An 18,014-nucleotide genomic window follows, 5' to 3' on the forward strand; every position below is an offset into this window, starting at 1 on the left:
GGAGGGCCTTGAAACTTCCACAAAGTAATGTGCCTTACCCTCTCTGAGAAGTGAAAGGGAGGTGGGGTGGAGAGGTAGGTGGAGGGAATGGGAAGAGAGGAGGGAGTTGGAACTGGGATTGGTGGATAAAATGAAAAATGATAGTTTGTTTTCATTTTAGAAACGTAAATAAAATAAAAGGAATTAAAAAATAAAAAGAGCACATAAAAAAGCAAACAAGGATCTAGTTGGCACCTATTTCTTTTTTTTATATTGTTTGTGCTTTTTTATGTTTCTACACAGGTGTAGGGCCAAGATTCCATGTATGTGGACTTAATGACACTTCAGCACACCAGAAAAGTAGAAAGGGCAGGCTGTTTGCCCTGAAGAAGGTCAAAGATTTTTACATGAGAAGTCCCCTTCTCATACCCACAATAAGAGCAGCCCTATCTCTTTAGCCAGTGCAGAAAGCATCTGGTTGACAACTTTTCTGAGCCTCTCCTCTTGCTTTGATATTGTGTCATATCTTCCTCCTATTTTTCTTACCAACTGCCCATTTGTTCATGAAGTGCTATAACACTATGCAGGTTTTCCTATTCTGGTGAATATTGCTACTGCAGTCTTTCACATCATATAAAGATTGCAAAAACAAGTTTGCTGTGACAACCAAGTAGTCTTTATTCAAGAGGAGATTCATTCATTAATCAAATAAATTAAAACAAAACAACTAGAAGCTATTTTATCCTAAACTTCATACTGCCTGGTATTGGGTGGCTACCAAAAGAGCCTCAATCCCAAGTTTATGGGTTAAAACTTGACATGTGATGAAATAATCAGTGAACAATCAGAAATTATGTTACTAGAAACTGGAAATGAACAGTTTAAGAAAGATCCTTATGACAAAATACTATGCAATCTTACATAGAAAATATTGGAAAATATCCCTCTAAAAGAGGTATTTTTAAAAACCCACAGACAGGAAGCTAGAAATCTTAATATTCAAGGAAAAAATGTTCCTTGAAAGAGCATAGAAAACAAGCAAAATTCTGATCAGGAAAGAATTTAAGAAACTGAAAGAACACATCATTTACAATTTACTGTGATAGCTGTTTAGAATGAATTACAAGTTAAAAGTGTTAGATTGTGCACTACCTTGTTGGCCATACGTTGAATATAGACATCATTGAATATACAAGAAAGAAGTATTGGTTTTATTTCTGAAACTTTATCAAGCAACCCAGTCAGTCATAGAACAGTAGCTTGATCGCTGAGGCAAAGCAGTCATAATAGAAATGAATGACTAGATATGAAAAATTAGATGAGACAGATTCGAGATTTAAAGATGGTGTAATTAAAATAGGAATGGAAATAAAGTGCCAACAATATACATAAAATCTTTTTCTAAAAATCAGTAATGAGAGATGAGAAGATGAAGTAGTCACAGGTAGAAATTAGTTTCTATGAAAAACGAGCAGAAGTTTAACTTGCATTATACAGGTAACAGAACTGAATGACATTCAACTCTACTTGTAAATTAAGTGGGAAGTAATGTGAGGATGGGGTTTAGAGAAGTTATATGCTCCCAGGGAAGTACATTTTAATGATCAAACTCTTAAATTAAGAGAGTTAATTCAGAAGACAATAGAGAGCCAAGGGATGGGATATTTCATCTACTAAGAAGTATAACGGAAAGAAATTGGTTAGACTTTGTATAAGATTAGGGAATGTTGATTCTCTTGTGAAGGGAAAAATAGAGAAGCAGAAACATTGCTATTAGAGAGAATAGCCAAACAATCTTCATAATTCTCCAAAGATTAGTGTTAATAAGAGTCAGAACTGGAAAGCTGTGGGTTCCAATGTCTCTAACTAGGTTCACTGTGAAGTGAGACAATAGGTAGAAACTAGAACAAATGATTACTTTCTCCTGATAAATCTAACTGAACGAGAGGGACATGATAAATGTTTTAATACTGAAACCCAGAACTGAAAAAAATCTTACCCATTTAATTATAAGAATAAATACAAGCTTTCCCAGAAGGGAATAATTACATTTAAGTTCAGTAATCCTGACAATATGCTTTCTTTGGTTTTCAGGTTTCAAAACTCATCATCTCCAAGTCCTGTAACAACTCTTGGATATAAGCACATGCAACAATTGAGAATTAAAGGAAAAGTTTATTTATTGTGAGCAGAAGAGAGAGAGAGTTCTGGGTTATCACTACCACCCCTCATTTTCCCAGGGAACATAGTTATTGAAGTATTTAAGCAATAACATGTATAGTCAAAAAATAAAGGGGTAATGGATCTAATAGAAAAATACCATAGAACTTTTTTCGGTATATATCAGGAGTATATAAAAGTTCATAGACCTTACCAATTGCAATGCCACAATTAAACCTGGAGACTGAAAGAGGCTAGATTTCCAAGGGTGAGTTGAGTGACTCCCCTGCGAAGGGAAACGGGAATGAAATTTATAGCTGGTTAAGAAAGGGCTGTAGAGATACAAAAGCAATAAGAGAATGAGAGAAAAACCCTTTATGCACATAGTAAGACTAGAAATAATTTCCACAGAAGTGATTTATCCTTTTTACAAAATATGATAACATAAAAATTATTTTTATTTCATTACAAATATTGTCCCAACATGTTTAAAAGTCTGTGTTCATATATGGATAAACAAATGAGCTTAATCTTTAGAGAAACATAAATTCTGCAATTTATCAATCTGCGTTCATATATGGGTAAACAAAGGGAATTAATCTTTAGAGAAACATAAATTCTTCAATTTATCAAACAGGGTCTAGTTGAAAATGACAAAGTCACACTTCAAATTGGTTATTCAGTCTGGGGTCTAATATGAGAAACTTCAGAAAGTAAAATTTTGTTTTATAAATAAGAAAAATACATATACTTGGTATGCATATCCTAGCCAAAGGGCAAAGTAGAAATCAGCCTTTTCTGTGTCTCTGTCTATGTCTCTCTCTCTCTTTCTCTCATCTTCTCTCAACTGCATTGGCCTCTGTGTGTTTACACTCTTTGTCTTTTTACTGTATAAAATTTAAATGAAACAAAATTTATGTTTTGATCACCTATGTTTTAGAATCAAGAGGAAAGCTTGTGAAGTCTCTGGAAGGGGCCACCCTTGACTGCTTGCATACATGGAGCTTGTATGCTGAAACTGGAAATGTGTATTATTAAAATGTTTTCAGCATGTGAGTTGGATTCTGATTTACCAAAAAAAAAAATATGATAGGTCCTTATGCAAAAGTATCTCTGTTTTTTTTCAAACATGGACTATAAATTATTCTCCTGATCACTCAGTTGTGGCTTTTGACAGCAAGCAAACTAGCATCCATCAGTTACTAGTAGTTCAACAGGAAAGAGTAGAACCCCACGAACACTGCCCTTCCCTCTAATTCAAGACTAGCTGTAAACAGGTGCAGTCTCAACCAGCCTCAGTAGAGGCACTCCCAACTGCAATGGTTGCAATGGTTGTCTCATGCTCAGGATGTTACACAATTCTGCACCTCTATTGCCTGACTGCTACATATTCACCTTCTCTTTGGTGATGTCCCCCTGCACACACCTTCATTCACTACAAAGAGAAACGTCTCTAATCAAGGCAAAGAGTATCATTTTTCAAGAGGCAAAAACATAAATACTTAAAAGGCAGTTTGGTATGACGTTAGTTAAGCCAAACAACAGTATTCAATGTCCTCCCAAGGTCTGTGATGCTCACAGCCATATTCTTCTGATTGACTGTGATAGCAGACATTAAAGGCCTCCTGTGTGATCAATCAAAGAGAGGTTATTTCAACTCTTTCTCTGCGTGAGGACATTGAATGTTTTCTATTCCAGAATAAACAGTACATCATTAAAGAATCAAAGCCTAGTATTCACTAGTCACCAAAACCCACAGGACCTCGATCTTGGAATTTCTACTCTCTAGAGTAACTGTAAGAAATAAGTTTTTTTTTCTTATGGACTATTTAGCAAATGACACAATTTTGTAGTAGAATTAATAGAATAAGTCACAGTTATAAATAAATCAAAAAATTGTAGTTTTGAGAGACTGGACATTGGTTAAGAGCACTTCCATAGAAAATGAGTTTAGTACTCTGCATACACATGGAGGCTCAAAACTTAAAAAGTCAAGTTCAGGTGATCTCATGTCTTTTGATTTCAGCAGGCACCAGGCCCACAGGAGGTACACATACATACATGCAGGCAAACACAAATACAAACAAAAAATAAAAATACTAAATATCAAAAGGAAAGCTCATCATCAATTGTAGAAATAAACAAGTAGATATCTATGAGTTAAATTAAGAGTATTTATCAATTATGACTTTATAAACTGCTGTCAAACATTTGTTTAAACTGAAGATGTAAATATAGTAACAATAGCAGTTGTTGTTTTTGAAGGCAATTATGATCTTAAGACAATACATAAAGGCAAAATTTCTCCAAGTATATGAAAATATTTACCTTGTTCATTGGATAAACTAGTAGAAAACAAAGAGGTGTTTAACAACTATCAACTTGTAACAATTGTCATCTGTGTTTCAGAGAAATATTATTGAATAAAATAGAACCAAGTTTATAAGGCTAAATTATAATAGAATTAAAAATATTCAATATTATTCATAGAATAATTATAATTATTTTTTCTGAAGAAATATGGTGGTGTAAACTTAAAGTTTAAAGAGAAAGTAAAAAATAAAAATAAATTCATCCTGTATAATATTGGCCATGAAAGGAAGAGAAAAACAATGTATTATGAGACTACATTCACAGGTAGAATTATTCTTATTGCCATAACTGAGTACACCAGTGCTGGATCAGGGTGTTTCAGGAAACACAGAAACCAGAGTTGCCTGACTGCAGATTTCTTGTTCATATTTTCCTGACTTTAAACTCTCTCTCTCTCTCTCTCTCTCTCTCTCTATATATATATATATATATATATATATATATATATATATATATATACACACACACACACACACACACACACACACACACACACACACACACATATACCTATAGTCACTGTTCAAGTTTGCCAATAACGTATCGTTTGGCTAGTTAAAAAAACTGGTTTTGCTTAATCATGGCCAATTATTCTTTAGATGCATGTCAAGCACAGATAAACTTAGGAAATATTGACACCTTTTACACATAGGGATAACTGCTTTATATATTCAAAACTCAAATGTCAAAATGTCTCTTAAACAGACTTCCAGTTGAAATGTGTATGTTGTGAATATAGAATAATAATATTTCATCCTTTTGTTTGTTTCAGTGTAGATAATTATTATTTAAAGAGCTTTCTTTGGATGAAATTTTAGGGTGCAAGCACATTTTCCATTATCTCTACAATCTAAGCAATTGATTCAAAAACTCTGTTTTGCTGTCTCATTGAGCCTATCAAAACTTCATTTTGTGGTAGGAATTATAAAGAACATGAACAATACAACTTGACACTAAGAGCTACACAAAGTAAGAGAGGCACATAAGAGGACTGCGTCCAGCCAGTTGGCTGTAGTTTTCATCATACACAATAGATATTCCCTAGGCATTTGAATCACACCTGTTCATGAGATCTTAGAACATCTCCTATGCTCAAAAGAAGTAGAAAGTGGGTTCCTGGAGGTTTTGCAGCTTCTGGTAAATTAATAGCAAATGTGGACTTGTTAGGAATTAGACACTTTCATAACACATCCTTTGAACTTTCTACGTTGTATTCACCATAGAAATATATCCAGTCTCTACATATCCTTAATTCACCGACTTAATCTTTACTTAGTGCGTGGATTACTTTGATCTCTTTAAAACATTTCAAAATGGTAACGCATTATCAATATTCACGATAGACTTGTTCTGTGAGTACAATATATGTGTTCCCAGACTTGTTACTGAGTTACTGAAGCCATCTCACATGATGAACATATGATAACTTATATGAATTAATACTCAGGTGTGTAAATTATGTTTTTTATCAAAAAAGAAAATAATACTTTCAAAAATAAATTATAGATCTGTTTCCAATTTGTTCTGGCAATGCACCTCATTTCAGCATTCTCTAACCTACATGCAAAAATATTCTTTTAAAAAAATCAATTGAAAATTCAATTGTACTAAAAGGGTGCATTACTCAAGTAATTCAGCATCAAATTATACTTCAAAGCACTTATTTAGCAGAACCAGCACTTTAGCCTATAAAAAAAGTAATCTTAATTATGTTAGTTTGGTCTGTTGAACATTTGACTCATTGTTTCTTTTAGATTACAATGACACTCAATCAATTATTTTTAGCATGATTTGAAACTGGAAAATAATTATAGAGACAAAGATAAAAATATATTGCTTGCTATCTAAGGATCAAAAATAAACTCTGGAAGCTGGCAAACGGCTCAGCAGTTAAAAGCTTTTATTACTTTTGTAGGTGCCACAGTTTATTTCTCAATCAAGGTGTCTCAAAGTACTCCCATGTCCAGGGAATTTGCTGTCTTACTCTGGAATCTGAATGTGATGTGGGAGTGTCATATATCAATCTGTTGATTTCATTGGTTAAGCAATAAAGAAACTGCTTGGCCCTCATAGGTTAAAACATAGGTGGGAGGAGTAAACAGAACAGAATGCTGGGAGGAAGAGGAAGTGAGCTCAGAGAGACGCCATGCTCCCCTCTCCCAGGCAGACACGATATATCTGCTCTCTGAGGCAGACGCATGAAGCTCAGACCCAGGATGTACGTAGGCTAGAATCTTCCCGGTAAGCGCACCTTGGGGTGCTACACACATTATTAGAAATGGGCTAGTCCAGGTGCGAGAGTTAGCCGAGAAGAGGCTAGATATAATGGGCCAAGCAGTGTTTAAATGAATGTAGTATCCATGTAATTATTTCGGGTAAAGCTAGCCTTGCGGGCGGCTGGGTGCCAGGAATGTAGCCCCGCTGCTCTTATTGCAACATGAATGCACCTCTATTCACATGCATATATTCTCTCTCTCTCTCTCTCTCTCTCTCTCTCTCTCTCTCTCTCTCTCTCTCATACACACACACACACACACAAACACACACACACACACACACCAGTAACTTTTAAAATAAAATAAAAATTTATTTGAAATTAGCTCTGATTAAAGTGCATTGGGAAGATGAAATTTAAATGCGTCCCTTTCAAACTGACACACTCATCAAAGCCTTGTGATTAGCCATCAGTTCTTCATGGATTTTGCAGAATATTAATACCGCCACTTAAGTAAGAAATGCAAATAAGTAAGTCATCATGTAATGATCTATAGCTGATTAATTAGAATCTTTTTAAAATTGTGATTAAGATGACTGTACATTTTATTAAGTATAAACTTAAATATAATAGTGTACTGACTAAATGTTTATGCATCTGTGCATATGTGCGTCTGTGCACTGTCATATGTCACCACGTATTTCACACATCTGTATAATTTTAGACTGTCCCTTGCATACACAGTTTTCAGGTGAAAATTAAAGTCACCTTATTGGCACATAAACGTCTATGTGTCGGTACCCACAAGGCACAGACTGATAACTAGCTTACTCCAATGTGGAATGTAGAAAATTTAGTTTAAAAAGAGGATCTGCCTGTTTGTCTGTCAAAGCAATTTGGAAGCATGGTGTACTACACTAACAGGAAAACCAGGTTCAAAACAGGAACACACCAAACACAGAAAATGGTGCAAAACCTTCTACTTGGCCCCATCAAAAGGAGTACATCTGACTCTGGCTGTGGTTTCCACTCACCATCTGACTATCTGATGTGGACATCAAGGAATAATAATTTCTGGTGGTTTCAGAAAATGGCCCATCTCCATAACTGTGGAGACCTGTTTGAACTTACGTTAGTGTTCCACCCCTTAGTCCTTTAGACAAAATTCTCAACTTTATCTGAAAGACCCATACTGCCCCACACCTCAAAGGTCTGACATATTTGACTGAGGTTTGGCTCATCTTTGAGGCTGAAGTGTGACTCTGTAGCAAACCATCCAGCAGACGTGTCTCTTTTTGCCCAGCCAACATTTCTCTGTCATTCACATCTTGCCTAAAAATCTTGAGTGTCTCACCTTTTGTCTATATCAATCTGGGCCTCTGCCTTCCAGTAAGGCACATATACAAATAGGTACATAGAAATATATAGATATGTGTAACCTGTGATTTGAGAATTAACATTAATAGATAATATTGGAATGACGAAAGAATCTGTGATTCCAACAGCCAGCTAACAGAAAAAAAAATGGGAGTATTTGGTCAGTTGCAGCCAATGAAACAGATAGCTTGTGGGCTTATTATTATTCAACAATTTCTGACATGTGGAAGACAAGAAAGTGTTTATGTTTTTGACAGCTCTCCACTGGCAATAATGAACGCACACAGTTAATGCATTCATTTTCTAGCCCTATAAACCTAATCCGGGTTCTTTGGCATGCTTGACTGGCTGTCAACCACTGGGCTTCATCTCCAGGCCTTTTTATTTTTCATTTTGATATACGCTCTTCCTAAGTTAATCCTAGGCTTTCAACTCACTATATGGTATTGCAGGCCTGAAAATCCAAACTTCCCACTTAAACCTCCAAACCACCTAGGATTTTTGGCATCTGCTCCAAAACCAAAAATTCTTATTTATCATCAAATTTACTAACAATACCAGAGAAATTAACTTTCCTTGCCATAAAAAAAAACCTCATAATCAAGACAGATGGATACTTGGGACTAGCGAACAAGCTAGTCTAGCACTGAATACTAGGATAAGACGATTCTAAAAATGAAAGACAACAGAAAAGACACAAGAATAGGGACCTGAAAAATAACACCTGAAGGAGGCACTAGTCACTGTTGTTTTCTGATCCCCACACATATGTGTATGCATACGCAAAAGTAACCACATACATATGAACATACCCAAGTTGAATTCTAAACTTTAGCTACAATTAAAACTTCATTTTAATGTTCAATAAAAATGCATTTCTATACCAAACAGCTCAACACTTTACATCCGAACAGAATTGCACATCCTACTACTACAGATGTGAGAGCAGAGAGTGTTTTCTGTATCCAATATGTGAGGTAGAATTCTTGGTTTGGGGGCTATTTCTCAGTAGATTCTTTGTATAGATTAGGTTGAGGTTAGTGTTCATATGTTAGAAGAAACCAAGCTTATGGCTCCTTTTTATATGTGATTTTCTAATTGCTGAGAGACCTCTTCAATTTTTCTGAACATTAAAAAGTTGGTAAATAGGAAAGAGATTCCACCAAAATTTTATTTATTCTTTCAACAAATGATGCAAGCATTCATTATAGCATAGTATTTGACTGGTCTTTAAGAGGAGACTTGTACCAACAAATGGTAGAAAGTATTACTAAAAGTAACCTACGTATAGAGAAATCAATGGAAACAAAAATGTTCCTGGAGTTAACGGAGCAATAGAATGGTGAGCACCAGAAACTACATGGCAGAACTACTATTTCCAGGATAGATCAGATTGGATTATAAGGAGACTTTAAAAGCATGACTTCTCAGCAAGGCAATAATTCCTGCATAAACTGACTAGACTGTGATTTGGGACTATGTGGTCTCAGAAAATTCTATTTTGAATAGATCGGGAGACAAGGATGGAGAGGGTCCAGAGACAACTCTTACACAGCTTGATGTATTCACCACCACAGCCTCAGTGACTGTCAGGAGATCAGGTGTATGAAGCAGACATAGCACAATAAACAGGAAATGAAAAGTCAAAAATGTCTCCCATTGAAAATTGCAGGCTTCCTTCAATAATTCCTCCTTCTTTGACAGTCAATTCCTTGTTTCTCTGAAGGCAGAAATGGGATTTGAGAAGGATATGGAAAGTGTGCAATACACAAAACTCTGTTTCCAGGACACAACAATCCTTCAAAATTTGAGAGTTATAGACATTTCTCTTTTATTTTTTATCAAAAATTTCTGCCTCCTCCCCGCCTCCCTTTTCCCTTCCCTCCCACTCTCCACTCCCCACTCCCCTCCCCCTCCCTCTCCAGTCCAAAGAGCAATCAGGGTTCCCTGCCCTGTGGGAAGTCCAAGGTCCTCCCCACTCCATCCAGGTCTAGGAAGGTGAGCATCCAAACAGCCTAGGCTCCCACAAAGCCAGTATGTGCAGTAGGATCAAAACCCAGTGCCATTGTCCTTGGCTTCTCAGCAGCCCTCATTGTCCTTTTTGAAAAGATCATTTGTTAGAGAAAGAAAACTATAATCAAAGCTATAGAAAAAAATGTTAAAGACAATGAAAGCTTAAGTTCTCTCTTGATATTTCTCTTCTCTCTCTTTGTTTGCATGTGTGCATGTGTGTGTGTGTGTGTGTGTGTGTGTGTAGTTTTAGAAAGTTTTATTGATAATCCAGTAGATACAGGGGCTATTAAACTTATTTTAATAGTACAGACATTTGAAGAAAGTATTAAGAAATGAAACGCATTAAAACAGAACTCTCTATTTTTTTTAATTTGTCTTCACCATTCCAAGAAATTATTTTAAATCACAAATCACTGAAGGTATAATATTCAAATTTCAACATAATGAATCTAAATAACTTTTCATCAAGAAATATATTTTATGATATTTTTGTTTTAAATTCCCTAGCTTCTAATTACGTTTCTGAAGCAATAGCAATACAAATGACTTGATTCAAGATGAATAATGCCAATCTCAGTAAAAAATTATTAAATTCTGGTATCTGTATAATAGTGTGGCACCTGTTTTCTATTGTACACACCAAGGCAACACTCAAAGGAAAATGAGGTCTAATATAATCATTATTAAATGTTTATTAGTCACAGTTCAAAATCTCATTAATTGTATTGCTGTACAGAAACACCTATTTCCCAAGCACAAACAACTTTAAGGTTTGATAATTAAAACCTTGGATGTCAATATTCTTCCAGCTCAAGGCAGCAAGCGTTTCAGCTTATCAGGTAATGAAAGCATATTTCTAGCTGTTCAGTTTTTCCACTTATAACTTCAACTGCATTTTTTTTATGTTGTAGTTTCAAAATTACCTCAGTGAATACTTTGGAACTGTCCTTTATTTATTGTGATAGGGAACATATAGAAAAGAAGACACAGAATAGGAAAACAAAGTAAAATAGCATACAATGAGGGATGTGAGCTATGTAGTAGTATAAATAGTTAATCATTTTTAGTTTCTTTCTTTGCTTTTATTAAACATAGATTTTTTGTACAATATAATCTGAATAAAGTTTCCCTATCCCTCCACTCCTCTTAGTTCCTCCCCTCTCCTCTCCCAATCAGATCCACTCCCTTTCTGTCTCTCACTAGAAAATAATAGGATATTAAGAGATGAAATAACAACCAAACATGACAAAATATAATAAGATAAATAAACAAACAAAACACCAATTTATCGAAGTTAGGAAGACAAAACAATATAAAATTATGAGTCCTAAGAGAAGGCACAAGCATCAGAGACCCATTCATTCACATATTCAGGAGTCCCATAAGAGTACTAAACTGAAAGTTACATTATATGTGCAGAGGAACTGGTGCCAGCCCTGCTTTTCTGGTATCCCCTGTTCTCTGCATCTCCATCTACCTGACTCTTTCTCACTCCTCCACTGAGCTCTGAGAGGAGGGATTTGAAGACAACCTCATGTAGAGCTGTGTGTTCCAATCCCCCCCCCTTTCTCTATCTCCCTCTCTTTCTTTCTTTCTCTGCATTATGTCTGGTGTGGATTTCTGCATATGTTTCTGTCTGCTTTAGGATGAGACTCTCTTTGGATGGCTGCATAAGGCAACATGCTATGAGTATAACAGAGTACCATTAGGAGTCACTTAATTGTTGTTGTTGTTGTTTTAAAGCAGTAGTATTTGATTTTATGCTTGGTCTCTGGTGGGGCCTTCCTGTCAAGTTATAAAGAACATACTATTGTCTTGGCAACAACTACAGTTGTTTGGCAATTTCCAATAGACCCTTTCTGCCAACAACTCAATTGGAAGAAACAAAGTTCAGGTATGGTATGTTTCATTTGGTGACAAGAGATTATCAGGTATGGTTCTCTCCCCCATTATTTGAAGGCTTTATTATATTATAGGAATATTTCACAGCACTAAGTTTGCCATGCCCTTCAATTCTAGCTTTCTCTCCAATCATTTCCCTCAATCCCATCTCCCCTCTTCCCATCTGATCTGCCCCATTTTGTCTCTGCCAGTCTTCAGGCCACTCGTAAAATTTATTCATTTCTTTGTTTTCTTCCAGTTATTTTTTTAAAGAGTATATGTTATACACAGATTCTATGTCATATAACATATATGTGTATGCTACTTAAATTTTATGTAGCTAGCAGGATCACTTACTGTCATATGTCCATCTATTATCTGTCTATCTGTCTGTTTGTCTCTATCTATCTATCTATCTATCTATCTATCTATCTATCTATCATCTATCTACGTATCTATCTACCCATTGGTGTATCAATCATGAATATTCATAGAGTTTCTTGGTGGGCTGTCTTTGTAATAAGAAGTTCAGTCATAAATTATTGATAAATCTTAGAAAAGAAAAATTCTATTGCATTTGTATTTCATTCTAAAGTACCTATGGATTTAATTTCAGGCTTGAGTTGGGCTTTTAATACTGCTTTTGTGATGTTTCTTTGTTTGCTGTGTTTAATGAATTGATTTTCTAGTTTTTGAAAACTAAATAACAAAGGTCTTATCTTTGTCATTTTTTAGGTATCTATATATAATTTAGCAATAGGTTTCATACCTATGTCATATATTTTGCTTGAAAATAAGGCATTGTTGGAGCTCACCAACTCTGGATGAACAAGAAAGGAACCAGCATAGGACCAACTTAGACCCTCAAAATGTAGTCTTTGCCAGCCATATAACTGTCATCTACATAATATTAACCACACTGAATGAACCTCCTAGAATAGAAAGTGGGAAGTACACTTAAATACATTGGCACAAGTGACCACTTCCTAAATATAACGCTAATAGTACAGATAGTGAGAGCATCAATCAATAAATGGGACCTCCTGAAACTGAGAAGCTTCTGTAAAATAACGAACATGTTCAACAAGACAAAATGACGACCTACAGAATGGAAAGATATCCTCACCACATCAGACAGACGGCTGATCTCCAAAATATAAAAAGCATTCAAGCAATTGGTCATCAAAACAAGAAATAGTCTAATAAAATAATGGGGTACAGACCTAAGGAGAGAACCCTCAATAGATGAATCTTTCTTCTTTTAAACAGTCTCTTATAAAAACTTAAATTTCATCATAACTTTGAGAAAAATACTGCCACAGGTGAAGTGAAGTTACATTAATAATACACAATGAAGCTGCATGCTGGTGGCACACGTCTTTAGTCCCAGCACTCAGGGGGCAGACGCAGGAAGCTCTCTGTGAGTTCCTTGATCTCTGGTCTACAAGAGCTATTTCCAGAACAGACTCCAAAGCTACAGAAAAACCCTGTCTCTAAAGACCGCCCCCCCCAAAAAAAATACACATTGAAGGCACAGCTCAGATTGAGGTGCAAACATTCCTTTTCTCCCATGTAAGGATTTGAATTTCAAGTGTTAAGAAATTGAAAAGAGACATAGTTTCACTAGGAATGAGGTACAACAAGTGATGTAGAGACGAAACTCAGTGAGACCTAGTCAGTTCTATAGCAGACTCTTAATGACTCGTGGGATTCAAAACATATGTCCAATACAACTCAGGTAGAGTTTTAATTACACTTCTTGAGAAGTCCATGAAGCTGACCAGATACACAGGGAGCCTCCCCCTTCAAGATTCTGTATGCTAAAGGACTGCTGCAGAGATTCAAACCAGTTTAGCTCAGGGGGAGGCTTAGAACATCCCCATAGCTTAGAAGGAACACTACTCTGCCAGGAAGTCATAACATAGCCACAGGATTCCAAATTTCATGGTTTGTCTCCCACCCTGAGATGGATTTTTCATGCTTATAGAAGTATGTTGTCGCTCATACTTCTCCAGTACATTTCTTGGTTCACTATGTTGGACTTCAATGGAATTGTTACTTTAGTCTATCATCAATTACTCATCTGAAGTACATAAACATCTGTTCATGTTTCTCTGAGAATAAGCCCAAACTACTACAAGAAAGTTCAATGAGTGAGACGAATAAACAAGGCATATTATATACAAACATAAAAGTATCTCAAAAAGCACACCATTATATATAATTAATGTATGATAAACACATTTTAATGCAAATAAATAGATGTAATGATTCAACTAAGGAGGAATACATTGCTGACAATGCAGGACCATATGAGTTGGATGTATGAATCCAGCTCATGTGCTGGCATGCGAATACTACACAATATGCACTATTTGGGGCTTATGCAGATAATTTGTTAAATAAATCTAGTTAAGATTGTTTTATTTACTATGGCTGGAGAGATGGCTCAGTGGTTAAGAGCATTGCCTGCTCTTCCAAAGGTCCTGAGTTCAATTCCCAGCACCACATGGTGGCTCACAACCATCTGAAATGAGATCTGGTGCCCTCTTCTGGCCTTCAGGCATACAGGCAGAAAGAATATTGTATACATAATAAGTAAATAAATATTTTTTAAAAAAAAGAGATGTTTTATTTACTATGGAAATTCAGATAAAATTCCTCTCAACTTCAATCAGTTGCCAAAATAAGTCCTTTACCATTGTGAATGTTAAGTATCTGTTGATAATCAGATAAATGAGCAATCTGTGAATTGACATGCCACCACCTGCAGATATTTTCATCTATTCTTCCCCATTTTCTAAAATGGAAAAAAAGATGATACTGTAGTGAAAATTTCTAATCTGCTGTCTAACTATTCCATTAATATAGACGGAATAAATCCTGAACTACAATTATTCAAATGGTAGCCCACTTTTCACATTTAGAGGAAAAATTATAGTAAGATACCAAAACAAATATGTAAATTTTTTAGTTAATATTGTGCCACTTAGTTATTACACAGCACAAGGATGGGGAAACTTACTAGACTCACTGTGGTGGCTTCACTTTATGATTACCAGGGTTTTGTAAAATCAGATCAAGAAGCCAGGATTACAGGAGCTCAAGTGGTTTCCATGGTTTCAGAAGAGAGTTAATGATTTTAGGATCAACCGAATAGGTATGAAATTCACAGAATCCCTAAAAAATACAATGGAAATGAGATATTGATTAAACATATGCATCTGCCTAGAAACTGAAATTTAAATTCAAGATAATAAAACATGGTGTCTTAGAAAATCTTTGAAGGTAATTTTTTTACTCTCTAAAGTGTAGGCTCTTTGGATTATAATAATATTTAAGAATATAAGATATGCTTTGCCAAAATCGTTGCAAACCTTTAAGGAATAACTCAAATCTGGTAAATAATAAAATATCTGCAAAATGATGATGTGAATTCTTTTAGTGTTTCCTTAGGGAAATTTCAACATAGGTAGAATTCACTAATTTTAATACAAAAGTTATATTAATATATTCACTATGTTATTACTTAGATCGAAGTTTCTGCAAAAAGTTAAAACTTTGAAATTGTTTCTGAAGGCAGTCTTCTTCAGTGAAGTGAATACAGGTAATATTCCTATGTTTTGACTGATTCCCTACTGTCTTGTTCATGAACAGAGTCCTTATTGGGCCATGTGGGGTACTAAAAGGTGGCATAAAGTTTTAATGAGTCTGTGGTACGAGGAATTTAGAGGAGTTGGAGCAGAGGCAACAGAAAAATGTGTTCAAAGTGCATTATATTCATACATTAAATTTTCAATAGTAAAATTTAAAAAGAAAATCCAAGTGGAGTGAAAATTTTATACTTTAAATTTAAAATAATTGCTAAGAAATGGTCAAAAGAGGTGATAAATATACAAAGAATTTAATTTTTCCAATTTTCTCCCAAATATTCGGGTGAAAATCTTCAACAGTTATATATATATATATATATATATATATATATATATATATATATATGTATATATATGTGTGTGTATTATATATTTATATATATAAATGTATTGTCACAAATTTTCTTTAATAAATATTATAGGTATATTCATAAATTAGAGTAAGTGTCTCTTTGTAATTAAAAATACTGTAAGGTTTAATATACTCTTTATTCTAACAGTAGCAGGTGTACGACTAATCTCAGTTAATTTTGCAATTATATAATATAAAATGTCTGATAATGGAAAAGATGACAAAGAGTATATGGAAGAGATAATAAAGGGGAGTGGAGGCATACATGACATATAACAGGCTCAACATACAATATCCAAATACAAGAGCTAAAAAATGAAGGAATATTAAGAAATGACTATATATTATCATATGATGTACATATAATCTCCAGTTTGTTGTTATTGTTTGTTTACTTTAGTAAGTAATGAGACGGAAAATTTGGTTTGTAAATGAGATCATACATGTCTGATATCTTCCGTTACTTTTATTTGCAACTCCATTAGAAAAGATAAATATTTCCACCCATGGGGAACACAATTTGATGGATTTTCCACATATTTGTCTTCTACACATTTGTTCTCTTACCATGTTCATGTCAATAAGTCAAGACTTTTTTGTGTGTGATATCCTTCTCTTGTCTGAGGCTAAGCCCTCCATGGAGTAAAGTGTGTTGCTAGTGGGTGTTTGTATTTCTTCCTTCTAATGCAACATCTTAAACAAGAGAGCTATTTCATTAAGACATATTGATTGTTGAAAGACTTACACAGTTACTGTAATATCTCCTTGAATACCACAGCCTTTATTTTCTAGTGATTCATTTATAAATCTGAAATATAGACAGATTATCAACAATGTCTCTAAATAGAATTCTTTCTGGGGGACTCTGTGTATCTTTGGATAGTTTGTAATCGTCTCAAAAATAAATGCTTAGATCCAATAATTATACATTAAATACTGATGACCACTAAACAAATTGGAACATCATTTTCCAGAAATGTCACAAGGCAGTAAAATTGACATGATAGTGCTGATCATGTAAGAAAAATAAAATAAAAACAAGGTTCAAGATAAGACTCAATGTGTGGGAATGCTTTGAAGAAGGTAATGGTAAGCATAAGTGTAGTAAAAAATAATGCTATGGCATAAAATTTGGGTCTTTATAGCATTCCAAATATCAATTGGTTGAAAATAAATCAAAGATTTTTTATTTATTTTTATTTATTTATTTTTATTTTATTTATTTATTTATTTGGTTTTTTGAGACAAGGATTCACAAGACTGATTTCTGCTTATTTGTGGGCATTGTCCTGGGAGACCTGAGTAAGTAGGGTGCTGGTCAGATCCTGGGGTAGCTGTTCTGTTTATGCCTGCCCAGTGTTTGTGGTTGGTACGGAACTATTCAGTGTCACTTGCACATGGCAAGGTGTTCACAGAACAGAGGACAAAGTTAAGCTTAGGAAGAAAAACTTTTCAGGATCAGGGAATTGAGAAGGGAGTATATGAACTTTTTAAAATTTGGCTCTCTGGAACTCACAAGAATCTTTGGGTTTGTGAAAACATAAGCTTTAAACAGCTACATATTGTTGGGCCCAGATAATGACCCTCAGAAAAACCACCAGGAACCAGCGAAGACCAGACTGCAAAATGCCAGGTTTCTTTTCATTGCAAGTACAAGCTAGCTCAGAACTTCTATCTCCAACACCCCATAGCAGCGAGGTAGAGAAAAAAGTTAAAGTCCCTCTGTGGGGTTAGTTTTTAAAGGTAAAACTACAAGCAAGCCTTTCAGAGCTGCTTTGGTAAGGGTGCAATGTCTTTTGCTCTTTCCCATCCTGCTATGTCAGCTTGTTCCTTGTTTTCAGAGCAAAGCCACCCTGCCATCTTTATCACCAGGTGGCTGGGCCTCCTTATGCTTTGGAATTTCCCGGGTGGGAGGGGGGAAGGGAAGACCACTAGCTTACTGGGAACATAAAGCTACTCTGGGTTTCTAATTTTCAAACATTCTGCTAGGAAATTCCTTCTCGTCCTTTTG

This window comes from Microtus pennsylvanicus, chromosome 16, assembly GCF_037038515.1.
Source record: "Microtus pennsylvanicus isolate mMicPen1 chromosome 16, mMicPen1.hap1, whole genome shotgun sequence".
NCBI classification, from domain to species: domain Eukaryota; kingdom Metazoa; phylum Chordata; class Mammalia; order Rodentia; family Cricetidae; genus Microtus; species Microtus pennsylvanicus.